Below are 14,434 nucleotides of genomic sequence, written 5' to 3' on the forward strand. Positions count from 1 at the left end.
GTATCGGGTGGTGCTAACTGAATTTTACATTCATACATAGCATATATTAAATAATATGACTTGGAAATATTCTAACCATCTCCTTAAACTATGACCTTGTTTTCTGGTTTAGATGAATCTATGCCACTAGGTATTAAGCCTATCTGCTTTCATCTCTCTCCCATTATTACTCGAATGAAGTTTTCACACTGCTGTGGTAATTTTCTTCATTCATTCCTAATAGGTGGTTTTAGTGGGTTCAAGTCTCTCACTGTGGCTTTCGATGCTTTCTACCTACTGTAAAAAAGAAAAAAAAATTGTAACCATTATCGCGTGGATGTACTACTCTCAGACGGTAATACAATAGTTTTTAATGAAAATACAATAGATTAAATAATTTAATTTTGTTTTTAGACACACTTCAAATCGGTCGAATATAGCTATTGCAAATGTTTGTCTAAAGAAAATTTTGATGTTTACACTCAATCATATTTTTATATATAATTTTTGAATTTTCTCTCTGACTATGTAGCTGTTTCGAATATTGTCAAAAGTCCATCATAAGAGTTCTCCAGAAATGATTCATTAGTTTATTAGTCGGTATATAATTTTATGAACCGCAAGTGTGCAGGTTTGGAACTTTAAAATTAGAAATTTTGAAGTACTGACTTCTAAACAGATAAGATTTTTATTTTTCTACAAGTACCAGGTTTAGAACTTTGAAGTTAGACATTTCGAAGTACTGAGATGCACCCTAATAAATAAACTATTTAAACAGTTGAGCTTTTTATTTTTCTGTTGCTTCTTCTTACTATCTATGCTTTCTTGTTGTGGATGCAGCAAAATTTTGGGTCTTAAAGTGTGTGTTTATATAAGCAAGTATGAATGTAAGTAAATATCGAAAATCGGTTTTAAGTGATCTTTTATTTGAATTATATCAATTTTAATTGTTTATAGAAAACTTCGTAATTCAAATGTTTATGTAAATGTTTAATAAAATATAAAAAATTCAGTAAATTTAAGCATTTTTCATTACCGTTAACTTTCCATCAAAAGAAAACCAAAAGTTTTCCTTACATAAAAACCAAAAAGTTTTTCTTCAGACATCATATAACTTCACAAAAAATAATATATTTGACATATAAGGATTTTACAAATTGAATCCTTCAATAACAAAAATCATTTTATTAAACCAATAAATATCAAAAATTTATGATACGTTGTCACTTATACACACACACATGTTTAAATAAACAAACACGTACGTATGGCTGAGATGTACAGGACGTTCTGTTTTGTGGATGCATTTGAGCGTGTAAGGAATGTGAGCGCTCGCCTATCTAAAACACAAGGGCACTGGAGTTTCAAGGAAGAATGTTACTTCGTAATGGGTATGAGTACACTAGGAAAATATGTTCATAATAACAAAACATGCGTCATCACATGCTTCACTAAATTCTGCACGTGATGGCAACACAAACTGAAATGTTTTGACAAGATTCAATGTATCCGTTCTGTGTACATCAAATATAAATGCACAGATCCCGACACACATAACGCTGTCACTGTCGTACGTGTGAAAATTTATATATGCTACAAGCTCCCACACATTCGCACACACTCGCACACACTCACACATACTTACACAGCGCGACATATGCACACACATAAATAAATATAAACGTCAACTGCTTGAAAAACTTCCGTAATTTGTTGACGAAAATTTTTGGTCGTCATAGAGAGCTCGGTAATTCCCTCCTTTACTGTTATTTAAACACTACCTTTTCCAGCTGCCGTATGAACACGTAGACATCCATTTTTTTTGACTTTTCCTTTTTTTAGCTCAGCGGATTTTTTGCTAAAAGAATATAGTTTGACTAGGTTTTTTTTTACCAGAATGGGTTTTATGGATTTTTTTTTTCGTTCAAAAACTAACATTTCATTTGAGAATTCCAGTGGCACGTCTGCAGTTGGATTTTTACGTCTGTGCGAAGATATTTACTTGTGTGTAAAATTTTTGTCGCCTTAAATCCATTTAGCTTCTTCCTTCTTTTTATTTTCACATCATACTTCCTCATCCTCATGAAGCTCAGACTTTTCATATGAGAAGTCTATTTGATGAGGTGTGTGTGCAATTCAAACGCACTTGCGAAAATATTTCAGTTTCCTGGTACTAAAATCTTTCAACATTTTTTAAAAAAATATTTAAGCATATATTTTTATATAATTTTTGAAGTTTTATGTAACAGCCATTATCATGAATTTTTATTTTCACAATTGATTTCAATCACTTTCGCACTTAAGAATCATAAGTAAATGTTGTTTAAAACTCTTTTGAAAAATTATGAATTCAGAATATTTTGTCATATCACAAGAAATCTATTTCGAAGCAAAAAGGGGTGGTACAAAAGGGCAGAGGCAGTTTTTAAATCCAAAAAAAAAATTTAGTTTAGTAAATTTTTAGACTGACCATAGAGTTGTTTCGAATATCGGTAAATATCCATCACAAATTATATAAATTCTTTACACGGATTCATATTTATTTATGGCATTTGTTAAAATGATAAGAAACCGTGGAAAAAATATCACTCTCGAAGACCGAAAGCTCTTGAAAACTCTTGAAGATTTAAAGATCAAATAATTTCACTTTTCGAAAATCGCATGAAATAATTGCAAAAAGTATAAATTCGCGTTACACAACTGACTGAACTGAATTGAAATCACTCCCACAATGATCCGTAGAGACTCCTTTTCTAATTAACTTTCTGCAACATAAGTTTGTTTTGAAAAACTGAATATATAACATATTTAATAATAGACTCCATCAAATTATGGGCAACATATTAATATAACATAAGTAAGGCTACGTAGTACTCAAGTCTTATTAGGCAAGCGTCGGTAAACCATCCATCTGGACCATATTCTTAGACGGACAAGGATCACTTTGTCGCCGAGCACCTCGACATCTGTGTCAGGTGGTAACGCTGCCTCCTGCACTTCTGCTGGTGCCCTGGTCAAAGCGAATATGCCGACTGGTCCATCAGCAACCAGCACCAAATCTACTTCTGGTGTGAAATTTCATGTAAGCCCACATCACAAGAGGGTTTATAAAACGCAGAGGATAGCGCATCGAATCCTTGCAAGGGTTAACGCCATCGACGAGCGCCTCATTAATTTGGTGCTCGTCACTGTAACTGGATGTCAAATATCGAATGTCAAATATCTGGGGTCTCATACTGAACTTTAATCTCAGCTGGATGGCCAACTTGGCTAAAGGAGCCCGTAAAGCTATATGTGCTACATGTGTCTTCAACCTCGTATTACACTCTGCCTCTACATAACCATCATTGAACCAATGCCTCTTTACTGGGCTGTCTTCTGGTGGAAAGCAACTAAAAAACCATGCTACCCAAAATTAATTTACAAAACGAGAAGGATAGTTGCCATACAAATTAATGGACCTTTACGCTTCGTCCCCACGTAGGCTCTCTGTACCGCAGAGATCAACATACGGGCTACGCCGAAAAGCACGACATCGCGATTTAAGTGAAAGCTAACCTACGTGATAAGTCTATAGATTTATAATGATTTTAAATCTTCTCCAAGCGATTAATAGACATTGTCACATGAGTGGAGTACAGTTTCATTCTCATGTGCTGAGTCACAACACCGACAGAAATCATTACAGGGTACACCCAATTTCATACATATCTTCTTACTTCGCAGTGATTTTGTAACACTGATATCGTAGTAATGAGCAGTACACGCTTCGGTTAAATCAGCAGACGGGTACGATTGTTGACCTATTGGAAACAGATTGATTTTGAGTTATTTTTCTTTAGCTAGCTTGGCCATTGCAAACCCGAAAAATACATGTCTGAGAACAGGGTGTCTGTCTTCGCAATATCGTTAGCCATCCAGTTGCCCGATATGTGTCTGCATGCAGCTATCTATGTGAACTGAACAGTGTAATGTGTACTAGCTTGTTATGAGAACCCAGCATATTCAAACTGTAACAAATGCCGTTGTAGCACTTATCACATATTTGATAGCAGTTGGGAAGGTTACGATATTTACATCGGAGATATTGTAAAGAAGCTACTTTCGTACGTAGTGAACTACTATTACATCCAAATTTATGGGGAAATATACCACTGCCGAGTTTTTAATCTACAACAATGTAGAACACACTGTCAAAAAGGACAGATAACCTAAAGTTCACAATGTAAACATGGTATGAGCCAGTTGGATTATTACATATTAAACAATATATTTAATTTAATATATTTTATTTTATATATCATTTAATAAAGTTTCTAGACTTTTAAATGATATATGAAAGTCAGTCGGTATTACATATATTTGCAAAATATCCCGTTTTTATTTCGTTTTTGAAAACGTGACTCTTCTGACACCTTTAAATTACCGAAATCATCGCTGTTGAATTTCACAGTTCATTGCAATCTACAATTGCTGCAAACTCCAAAGTCTGTGAAAAAGATAAACATTTGAAACCTAATGACATGAACTTTAAGTCAAGTTAACATCCACTATTATTTACAAGACATACACGTCCGTGGATCTTATATCCTGAACGAGTGTGTGCGCTCCCGTTTTAACGTACTTTTGCGAATGTGTTTGATAGTATAAAACGTGACCAAAATTTTTATTTTGCACAAATGAAGTTTAAATATTAAAACAAAAATGTTTAAAATAATGAAAATCATATAAACGAAAAATAAAAAAATAAAACAAATTACAAAACAAAAAATAGTAAAAAAGTCGTAAAGGATTTAAAAGGGGGAATGTTTTAGAATGGTATCTTTAAATGAAAAATATTTAAATTAAATATATTTTGTTTTAAATTCTTTTATACAGAATCTTAAGTACTTAAGGTGCCTTAGATGCCGTTAATATAACGGTATTCAATTATATACATACTGGCGTACGCAGAAACGAATACGCGGACAAAATAGTCAGGAAAGGAGCAGCCCCACCGAGAATAGTGCCGGAACCTTTTTGTGCTCCTTTCTTTCATAAAAATAAAGGAGAACCAGAATAAAAAGGATTACTGAAATAATATACCAGGATTAACACAATACAAATCACTTATTGGTATTTATAATAATATGAGATACTAGGATTGTATGAACCTATCAAAGAAAAACTTAGAATCACAGGAATCTGAACAGGGCACTGTAGACAAAAACACCACCTTACAAGACTGGGTAAACTTAGGAATGCAAACTGCAGATTCTGTGAAGAGAATAAGGAGTAGGTCACGCAAGTGCTGTTAGAAATAGGCTTCTAGGAATGTATATTCTTATGTAAGAGTCAATAAAACTCCGAAAAGTAGGTTCTATACTACTTTTTATTGACGCAACACGGCTTCAACATCTTCTCTAAATCCAGAAAGGGGCACAATAGATCTGACGGTGCCACATCCCCTAACAATAATAATAATAATATCAATAATGATTTGTCTCCTAACAACACCTCTTTATTAAAATAATACTATCAACACGGATATACATATACATTAGAACTTCGCTAATCCGAATTAACTAAATTCGGAGTCATTCTGGAATACTGACACTTTGAGATTGTGAAAGTTATATTAAAGACTTAAATGTTTTTTTTTTAACAACAGAAACTGAATGAAAACTGAAAAATAGTCTATTATCATATCCTGAAATTAAATTCGAATACACAACCCATAAACGTGAGTTATGATCTTAGTTCATTGAACAGACAGGTTCATAACAAGTGATCCAAACTAATGAATCATAACATAACGCCTACTCTAATTTTGTATGGTTTACAATGATCCGAATTATCGAAGATCTAAAAAGGTTAAAAGGTTTTATTTTAGTTTCAGATGTTTTTATAGTACGAAAAGTTTTGATATATAGTAGTAAACGTGAGTCTTCTGCTATCGATGCATATTGAAAAATAAGCAAGGCACCTTATTCCGTAAGCTAGTATTACACATCATTCTTGAATGATAACTTGGTGTAAAATCATTTAGTGTCAACATGATTCTGAACAGTCATCAGCAAAGGATAATAAAAGTATACTACAAATATACCTTGCTCCTCATTTTACAAATAAGTAAAAATAATTATTTTTTATATGTAAAGCTAATAAAAAAAAAGAAAAGAAAAAGCTGTGATAATTAAAATTACTGTTGTCAACAACAACGTCTTGTTGTTGTTGGCTGGTTCTTGAGTTCTTTCTCGCCTCATTTATTAAATTATTCCTGTCCCTATCTAACTGCACCTGACCCGGCCGCTTCTAAAATAATAGAACACATCACTTCTAAAATGTTTATTCTTTATTTAGTTTTTAAAAGTATATTTTTATTTACTAAAATCACAATTTTATTTGAGACCCTGTGCTCCACAAGGAGATGAAGGAATTAAGAAGAAGAAAGTCACAATTTCATACTTCTATAACATCCATTGACGACACTCTTTCAATTGGAGATCTATGATCTATTAGTTTGTTTTTGGTTGACTTAACGACATACTGTCGTTCAAGTAGCCATTTCATTGAATTGACATCAAGTGTCATGTCCAAGTATTAAGCTGTATTATGCGCATGGAATTTATTGGTCATTAATATACAGAGGTCTAATTTGCTCATATGTTAACACAACACTTACATTTTTAGGGTATTTAGTTTTATTAGGTTAGGTTAGCCCACTCTAGCACATGGTTGAGAGTGGCTGGAAAGTTCCTTGTTGCAATTGTTTCGGTATGTTCCACGGACAATACAGCCGTATCGTCTGCAAAAGTTGCAATTGTTGTGTTATTAACACTCGGTATATGGAGCATATACAAAAGATATAATAACTGAATTTTTCCCAATTGAATTTGAATTCAATTTTTTTATAAAGGTGCTTTTAAAGTACTTCAGTCTATATTGTGCTTTTTTAAATAATTGATAAATATTATTATTTCAGAGAGCAGATATTATGCGATATATTATAAATAAAAACAATGCAAAAAAATATGAAATTTGAATGGAAAAATTGCAATTATATGAAAATGTCACGTTCAATAAGAAAACTCAAGAAAACTGGAGCCTGTCGTCGCGGATATAAATGCCACCTGTGTACAAAATATATGAAGCAAATATGTTTTCTCAATATTTTTATATTAAATTGACAATTTGTAAGCAAGCATATGCCTATAGCAATATTAAAAAACTTATTGAAATGTACTTTAAAAACACAAAAACATATATATATATATAAATTATATGTTTAATATAAAAACGGTTTTATGTAACATAAACTTTAATTAAATTCTTTTTCCACATCCCACCAATTTCTAGGCCTCCATGCAACCCAGTTAATTAAGGCAAAACTTCTGTACTTAATTGGTATCCATAATTCAATTTGAACTTTTCTGAAAATTTATTAGCAGCTTATAAATTTCATAATAATTCCCCCGCCTCCACTTCCGCCGCTCTCCCACTTACTCTATTTCTAGATAATAAAATAAAATTGGCTAATAGCAAAGCGAAAAGTCTTAATTGAACCATAAAGGATTCAGACATGTTTTTACTTAAGTGCATAACTTTTAACGAATGTCCCAAAACGAAAATGTCACCAACGCTTAAGCAAACTTATTGTAGTTCGAGAGCTTATATCAATGACTTAAGTGCCTCCGCAGTGGGTGTGTTTCCCCACATGTAAAGAAAGACGTCCACATACTCGTCGCATGAAGTTTATGAAAAAGTTTCTTTTTTCATAAACGGCTATGTTGGCATGTCCTGTAGTGGTCGATGCTCGGCTGCTCATATTAGCTTTGCTCTTTGTTGTTTTGCGTTTTCGGTTAGGCGTTCAGGATTCAGTACTGAGTGTATAAGTATATTTTTGGAGCTTAAAGGTTTCTCGTTCACCTGCTATTTGCACCGCACCAATAGTAAATATGCCAGCGGCAGCACCTGCCACCGCCGTGTTCTTTGTATTTAAACATATATTATCACTGGCGGCGGCGGCGGCGCTGGTTGTTCTGCTGTCCTGCCAATATTGGTAACAGCATAAATTTTTTACGGACAACTGCAAACGGTTGACTAGTCTTCTCTTCCAGTATTTGCTATTGTGGTTTATATTGTTACTGTTCGTTGCACTACTCTCTCGCTCCCCGCTCCTAGGTATGTGTATTGATTTATGAATGTGAATATTGGCAACTGACGCTATTCTCATTTGAACCATTCTCATTTTTTATTTGCTGGACTTTGCTTCTTGGACTTTTGGGCAATCTTGGTTGAGTCAATTTCGTATACGATTATTCCCCCCTGTTTTTAGTACTACTATAGTTTTATTGTTTTTCTCTTCTTCTTCTTCTTCTTGTTATTCTTTTATTTCTATAAGTGTTTGATATGCGCCTCTTGCAAGTTCAATGTTTTGGGTCAGGTCATGGCATTAAGGGTTTTACGACTGATTTATTATGTTTAATTTCATTTTATTACATGATTAAGTGCTTTTAACGAATACAAAATAAAATGTTTATTACATTTAATATTATATTTAAGTTACACTCATGATATTTAGTAAATTTAATGAATTCATGGATATTCATATTAGATGCATAAAAACCTATAAAAGCGAATACATTATTTCTTATTGTTTTTAATATTATATATGAGATCTCATGAAAAATTAACAATAAAGTATTGCATTTGTAAAAATTTATTAATTAAAATATGCAAACAGATGTTAATAAAGATTTGCTAATAGAAAATGTAATAATATATTTGACATTGTAAATAGCAAATAAAATTTACAACGTCATAACTAATTAAAAATGCCAGTCCAACCATTTAAGAATACCTTTAATTCATGAAAATTCCATTTATAAATACGAAATTAACTTGGTTCACTAATGCCTCAATATTCTTCACACTGAATGTTGTCAGGAATTATTTAATACAAATATGGAACTTCTTAGAAAGAAAAATAATGCAACATCTTTCAGACAATGGATCAATATAAGTTTATGGATCAATATGGTACCCTTCAGAAGTAATAAAAGAAATTGTTTTCTGTAGAACGATTTATCTCTGGCCTTAAAAATTGCTTCAGTTTAAACAATCATCTCTTCATTGAAGCTAAACTCTTTATGTTGTACGATAAAGCAACAACTAATAAAGTTTAGAACAACCCATAAAATATTTGTTCTCTGTGGAATTCTGAAACCTTTTCCCGGATACGTCTTAGTGACAATGGATATTAGGGATATGTATTCGTGTACACGTATTACAACGCTATTCGCTCATTTACAGAACTTAATGGAGGAGTCCTAGAGTGCTATATTTTTAATTATATTTTGATGGCAATAATTCCTAATATTGCTATTAAACATGAATATCTGTTAAAGAGTTTTATTTATATTTTCATAATTTTAGTCATATTATAATATGGCAATACCACAACAATGTCTAAAATCAATAAAATTATTAAATAATTCACAATCAACTCATTAAAAATAAATTAAAATTGAAAAGAAATTACTTTTATTACAACAAAAAAATATTTTTTGTAATTTAAATTAATTTTTTGTGTGTTTGGAGCTATAAATTGTAATATATTTTAACCACAATTGAACATTGAATTGCTATAATAAATTCTAAAATATTTGCAATGCAACTTGATTTTATAGCAAATAGTATCTTTGCAATAAAATCTTTATTTATTGGAAATGTAAATCAGTTTCAATGCTTATCTGAAAATATTTGTCAATAAACAATAATAATCTAAGACCAAATCAAATCTCTAAGAACAATATTTGCATTTTGTTTTAATTGTGATTTTAATATATTGAAGTAAAGGCTTATATAAAGATTTATATAGCTAATTTAACAGAATTTTAGTTTATTACGATAAGTGGAGCCAAGAAGTTAAAACAAAATAATAATATTAGTATATATTCATTTTGTATAATAACATATATAAAATATATATGCAAAAAAAAAATTAACTCATGTATATTTTTTGTTGTACTCAGACTGAAGATATTGTGCATTTCCTTGGCCGTTGTCCTATTCTACAAGAGTTCCGATTGACTTGCTTTGGTAAAGCTATTATATCTTATGAAGGCATTATAAATGTTTTAACCGGTTCAGAGGTAGAATGGGATGAGTAGCAGAATATGTAAAAAATTGTATAGCATATCGGTATTATTTAATATCACAATAAAATAATTAATATATAGTTTGTGGCTCTTCTATCATTTATAATGTCTTTATACTAGTTTACTGTTATACTCACTATTGCACAACTACTTTTAATACTACTATTACAATATAAGTCGACGGACGACATCGTGTCACAGTCGCTATTTTAACTATATTTATTTTTATATTTATTTATATATTAATTTAAGATACATCATATTGTAAAAATGAAATTTAAAATGAAAATAAATATACATACATACATACATACTCAGTAAAATTTGATCAATTGAGTTCTTTATTCAGTATAGCAATGCAAGTACTGCGATGGAACCCACAAGGTACTCGGTGACCCGGTGCACCAGCTTGAACATGGCGGAGAACAATTGAAAAATAATTAAAAAATGCCGCATTAACTTAAAATGATGTCAGAAGAACAGCTTCTAAGAGAACACGAATTAAATCGATAGTGGTGGAGCTATAATGGAGTATTCAGTCAAATAATGTTCTCTTTGAAAGATAATAATAGGAGGAATATAGTATCCCACTAAGTAAGTTTCCGTGGATCCTCATTACTTTACGCAAAAAGTATAAGAAATAAAAAATACATTGTGACCGAAAGGTTTTCGGAGGTTCTCATTTAAAATTCGCGCGCTGTATATTTTTCGATATTTTAAGTTTATGTAGTTTTGCAGCACTGCCCTAATTACTATGCCAAAATGAGCCGATCTGTCGGACAGTTCGTTTACGGCAGCTGTTGAAACCAGTTCACCTCAGTAGTGCGTTGCGAAAAAAACAATGGAAAAAAATATTGAACAAAGAGTTTGCATCAAATTTTGTTTTTCGAACGAAATTTCGTGTGCAGAATCGTTGCGAATGCTACAAAAGGCTTATGGGGAATCAGTTTTATCGAAAACTCAAGTTTATGAGTGGTACAAAGCCTTTCAGGACTGTCGTACGACCGTCGAAGACATGCCGCGTTCTGGACGACCTTCGACCTCTACCACCGACGAAAACATTGAAAAGGCAAAGGAAATCGTGTTCAAAAATCCTCATGTGAGTGTTAGAGAGATAGCACGAGAGCTAGGCATCGGTCGTGAGATGGCTCGTTTGATTTTGGTGGACAATTTGTGTATGCGACGTGTCAACGCCCGGCTTGTTCCGATTCACCTCAATTTGTTCAACATTATCAACGATTTTAAGGCCAAACATTCAATAAATACCATCGAACAGCCACCGTATTCACCTGATCTTGCACCGTGTGACTTTTTCCTGTTTCCCAACCTCAAATTACCACTCAGAGGAACGCGTTTTGAATCCATAGAAGACGTAAAACAGAATTCGCAGAGGGAACTCAAAGCCATACCGGAAAGCGCCTATAAAATGTTTTTGATGATTGAGAGAAACGTTTGGCATGTGTGTATCGCTTCTATGGAGCATTTTTGAAGGAGATAAAATAAATATTGATGAAGATTAAGAATTTTGCGTTTTATTTATTTATGACCGGAAACTTTTCGGTCACAATGTAGTTTTGTCTAATTCCATAAAGGCTCTACATCATTTCGAACTTTTTTATTATTTCGAAATAGAAAACTTAAAACATTAAGTATAAAAATTTTAATAATATTACTAAGTCATATGGTATAAAACTAATGAATGGCTGGAAAGAGCAGCTCAGAATGATTGGGATAATACAATTACCTGCAGACAAGCAAAAGAATCCATGCCGTTTCGATCAAAAGCCAAAACTAGGGAGCTACTTATGCTGAACAAAAGTGGCATCCGACTTGTCACAGGATTTTTAACTGGATACTGCGGAGCTAAAAAACATTTATTGAATCTAGGTATTACTGGAGACGACAGCTGTAGACTTTGTTACGAAGAAGAGGAAACAACAGAACACATTTTGTGTCACTGTGATAGTCTTGCAAGACTCAGACTTCGCTACTTATCCATTGCCTATCCGCTTATAACGGAATTAGGCAACATCTCTTCAAAGAACATATTGGCATTCTTAACTGCTACTCGTCTATGGAACTGAAGTGGGTATGTCACAATAATCCTCGAAGATGCAGTGACGCGGTGACTACTTCCCAATCCTTTTCTTTGAAAAAAAAAAAAAGTCATATGGTAATAATTTAGAAAATAATTTCTTGACCAAGCTAACATATGGCAAAATCGTAAAATATAATGGGTCAATTTGAATAGTAACCAAATCGTGAAATCTGAAAAATATCTTAATATTATTTTAAAAATCAATCAACTCAGACAATCTAAAAATATTCTTTGGATCACAATTTAGCTGAACTAAATGAATAAAACTTAATTAAATTAGTGAATAAATAAAAAATTTTAAAAAGTATTTGTATCAGTTTTTCCTAAATAAAATTCTTGACATACCATAGGTAAGCTACTTAAAATACCCAACTTCTCATAAATTTAAATATCAAATTGAAATTCATGTAAATTGCTAATAGGATGTATAGTACTTCACTTTACTCATGCAAGCAGTTAGTGTTCAGTTACCAATAGTAACCAATAAGAATTATATAAACAACCTTCTAATAAAAAAGAATAAATTTACAGATCAAAGTCATTTTCCAATAAAGGATGAAATATTAAAAAGTTGTCGAAATTTTAGTTCTAGTATTGATGGTGGTTCATAATGTTGGGTGCCCACCTCCGAAAACATATAACTAATATTATAATATGTAGAATATATTAAGCTTAGAAACCATTTGGCAGTTCTACAGCGGCAAAAGGGGCATGCGTTGAATCTCACATATATAAAAACAGCACAATTCAGAAGTTTAGGTTAATACCTAAATGTACTTGTTATGCGACTAGTAAATGATTAACACTTGGCTGTGACTTGATCTAAACAAATTGGATATAATTGTGTTTATACATGATAAGTAGGTTGGAGTGGCAGCCTTGTTTTCAAAAAGTCTACGTAAGCTCAAGTGATGGCCCATGGGTACGCACGTAGACTGAAATCAGTGTACAGAGAACGTCGAAGGTTAAACGTTACGAAGCCCCCATTTGCTAAAAGAAAACCAACCTGTTAATATGATATTTAACAATAATATAGAATAATGAGATAAAGATAATAGTCACAGTATTTACGAATAAATTCTGCAAGGTCAAGACCCCAAATAATTTCTAAAATTATTTTTTATTTCATATTTTTTGGGTCTAAAATTGAAATTCGTAATTAAATTTGATTTTAAAATCAGATATAACGGTATTGACCATTTTACTTAATAGAAACTACTGCATTAATAAACAAGTTTTTTCGAATAGTAGTAAACTGCAACAACAAAAACTTTTATTAAATTATTTTCAATTAATTAAATTTTTGTTGACCATACAGCTGTTTTATGTATTACCCATAATCAGTGATATTGGAATTATTTTTTGTAATTAAGTATTTGTATATAATTTTTTGAGACTACAAGTACCAAAAGATAAATTCGTGCCCTGCCCTAAACACTTTATTATTAATAATTTTTCTATTAAAAAAATATTCTATGTTGAGGCTAGTTGAGTTGAGTCAGTGCACCTGAGCACTTTTATTCTCTATCAACTGCGAGGTTTCTACAAAACCCCTCTTTGCGCCTTGACTGGATTATTGTTTATCACTTCATTAGACTAAGCAATAATTGACCTCAGATCTGCATATCTCCCCGAGGAGCCTGTTACCATTCTGAGATTTGATAACGCGGTGTTAGTAAGTCTGTAAGATTTCGCAAATAATTTCAGGGCTCTATCCTTTATGTATTTTTTGATGGGATCAATCTTGAGGTCCCTGAGGATGTCATTCGTCCTAATTTTTTCTATTAAAGGCACATATTAAAAAACTTCGTAGTAATTTAATATAATAAACTTATTATTAAGGTAAGTATATTTTTCAGGTAAAATTTTAAACTTTACAAATCTTTTATATATTATTTTTCACTTTAATAAAAAATTAAGTCAATACATGTCCTTTTTTTTGGCAATAAATAATTTTTTTTTCTCAAAATCTATTAATCCTGTTTAATACAATTGGCGCACATTTTATTAAACTGTCTAGATATTATTTGAGTAAACTAAATTCCGAAGATTGAATGTTGTCAATATATTTTATTAAACATTCTCCACTCCCAATGCCCTAATTGCCTCCATAGAGCAGACACTTAGGCAACCCAAAAATGCGAAACATTTCGTTTTATGTTTTTATCAGATAAATGGTCAATAAATGGTCATTTAAATTGTTTCTTACCAATTT

Source organism: Teleopsis dalmanni, chromosome 1, assembly GCF_002237135.1.
Source record: "Teleopsis dalmanni isolate 2A chromosome 1, ASM223713v2, whole genome shotgun sequence".
Lineage (NCBI taxonomy): Eukaryota > Metazoa > Arthropoda > Insecta > Diptera > Diopsidae > Teleopsis > Teleopsis dalmanni.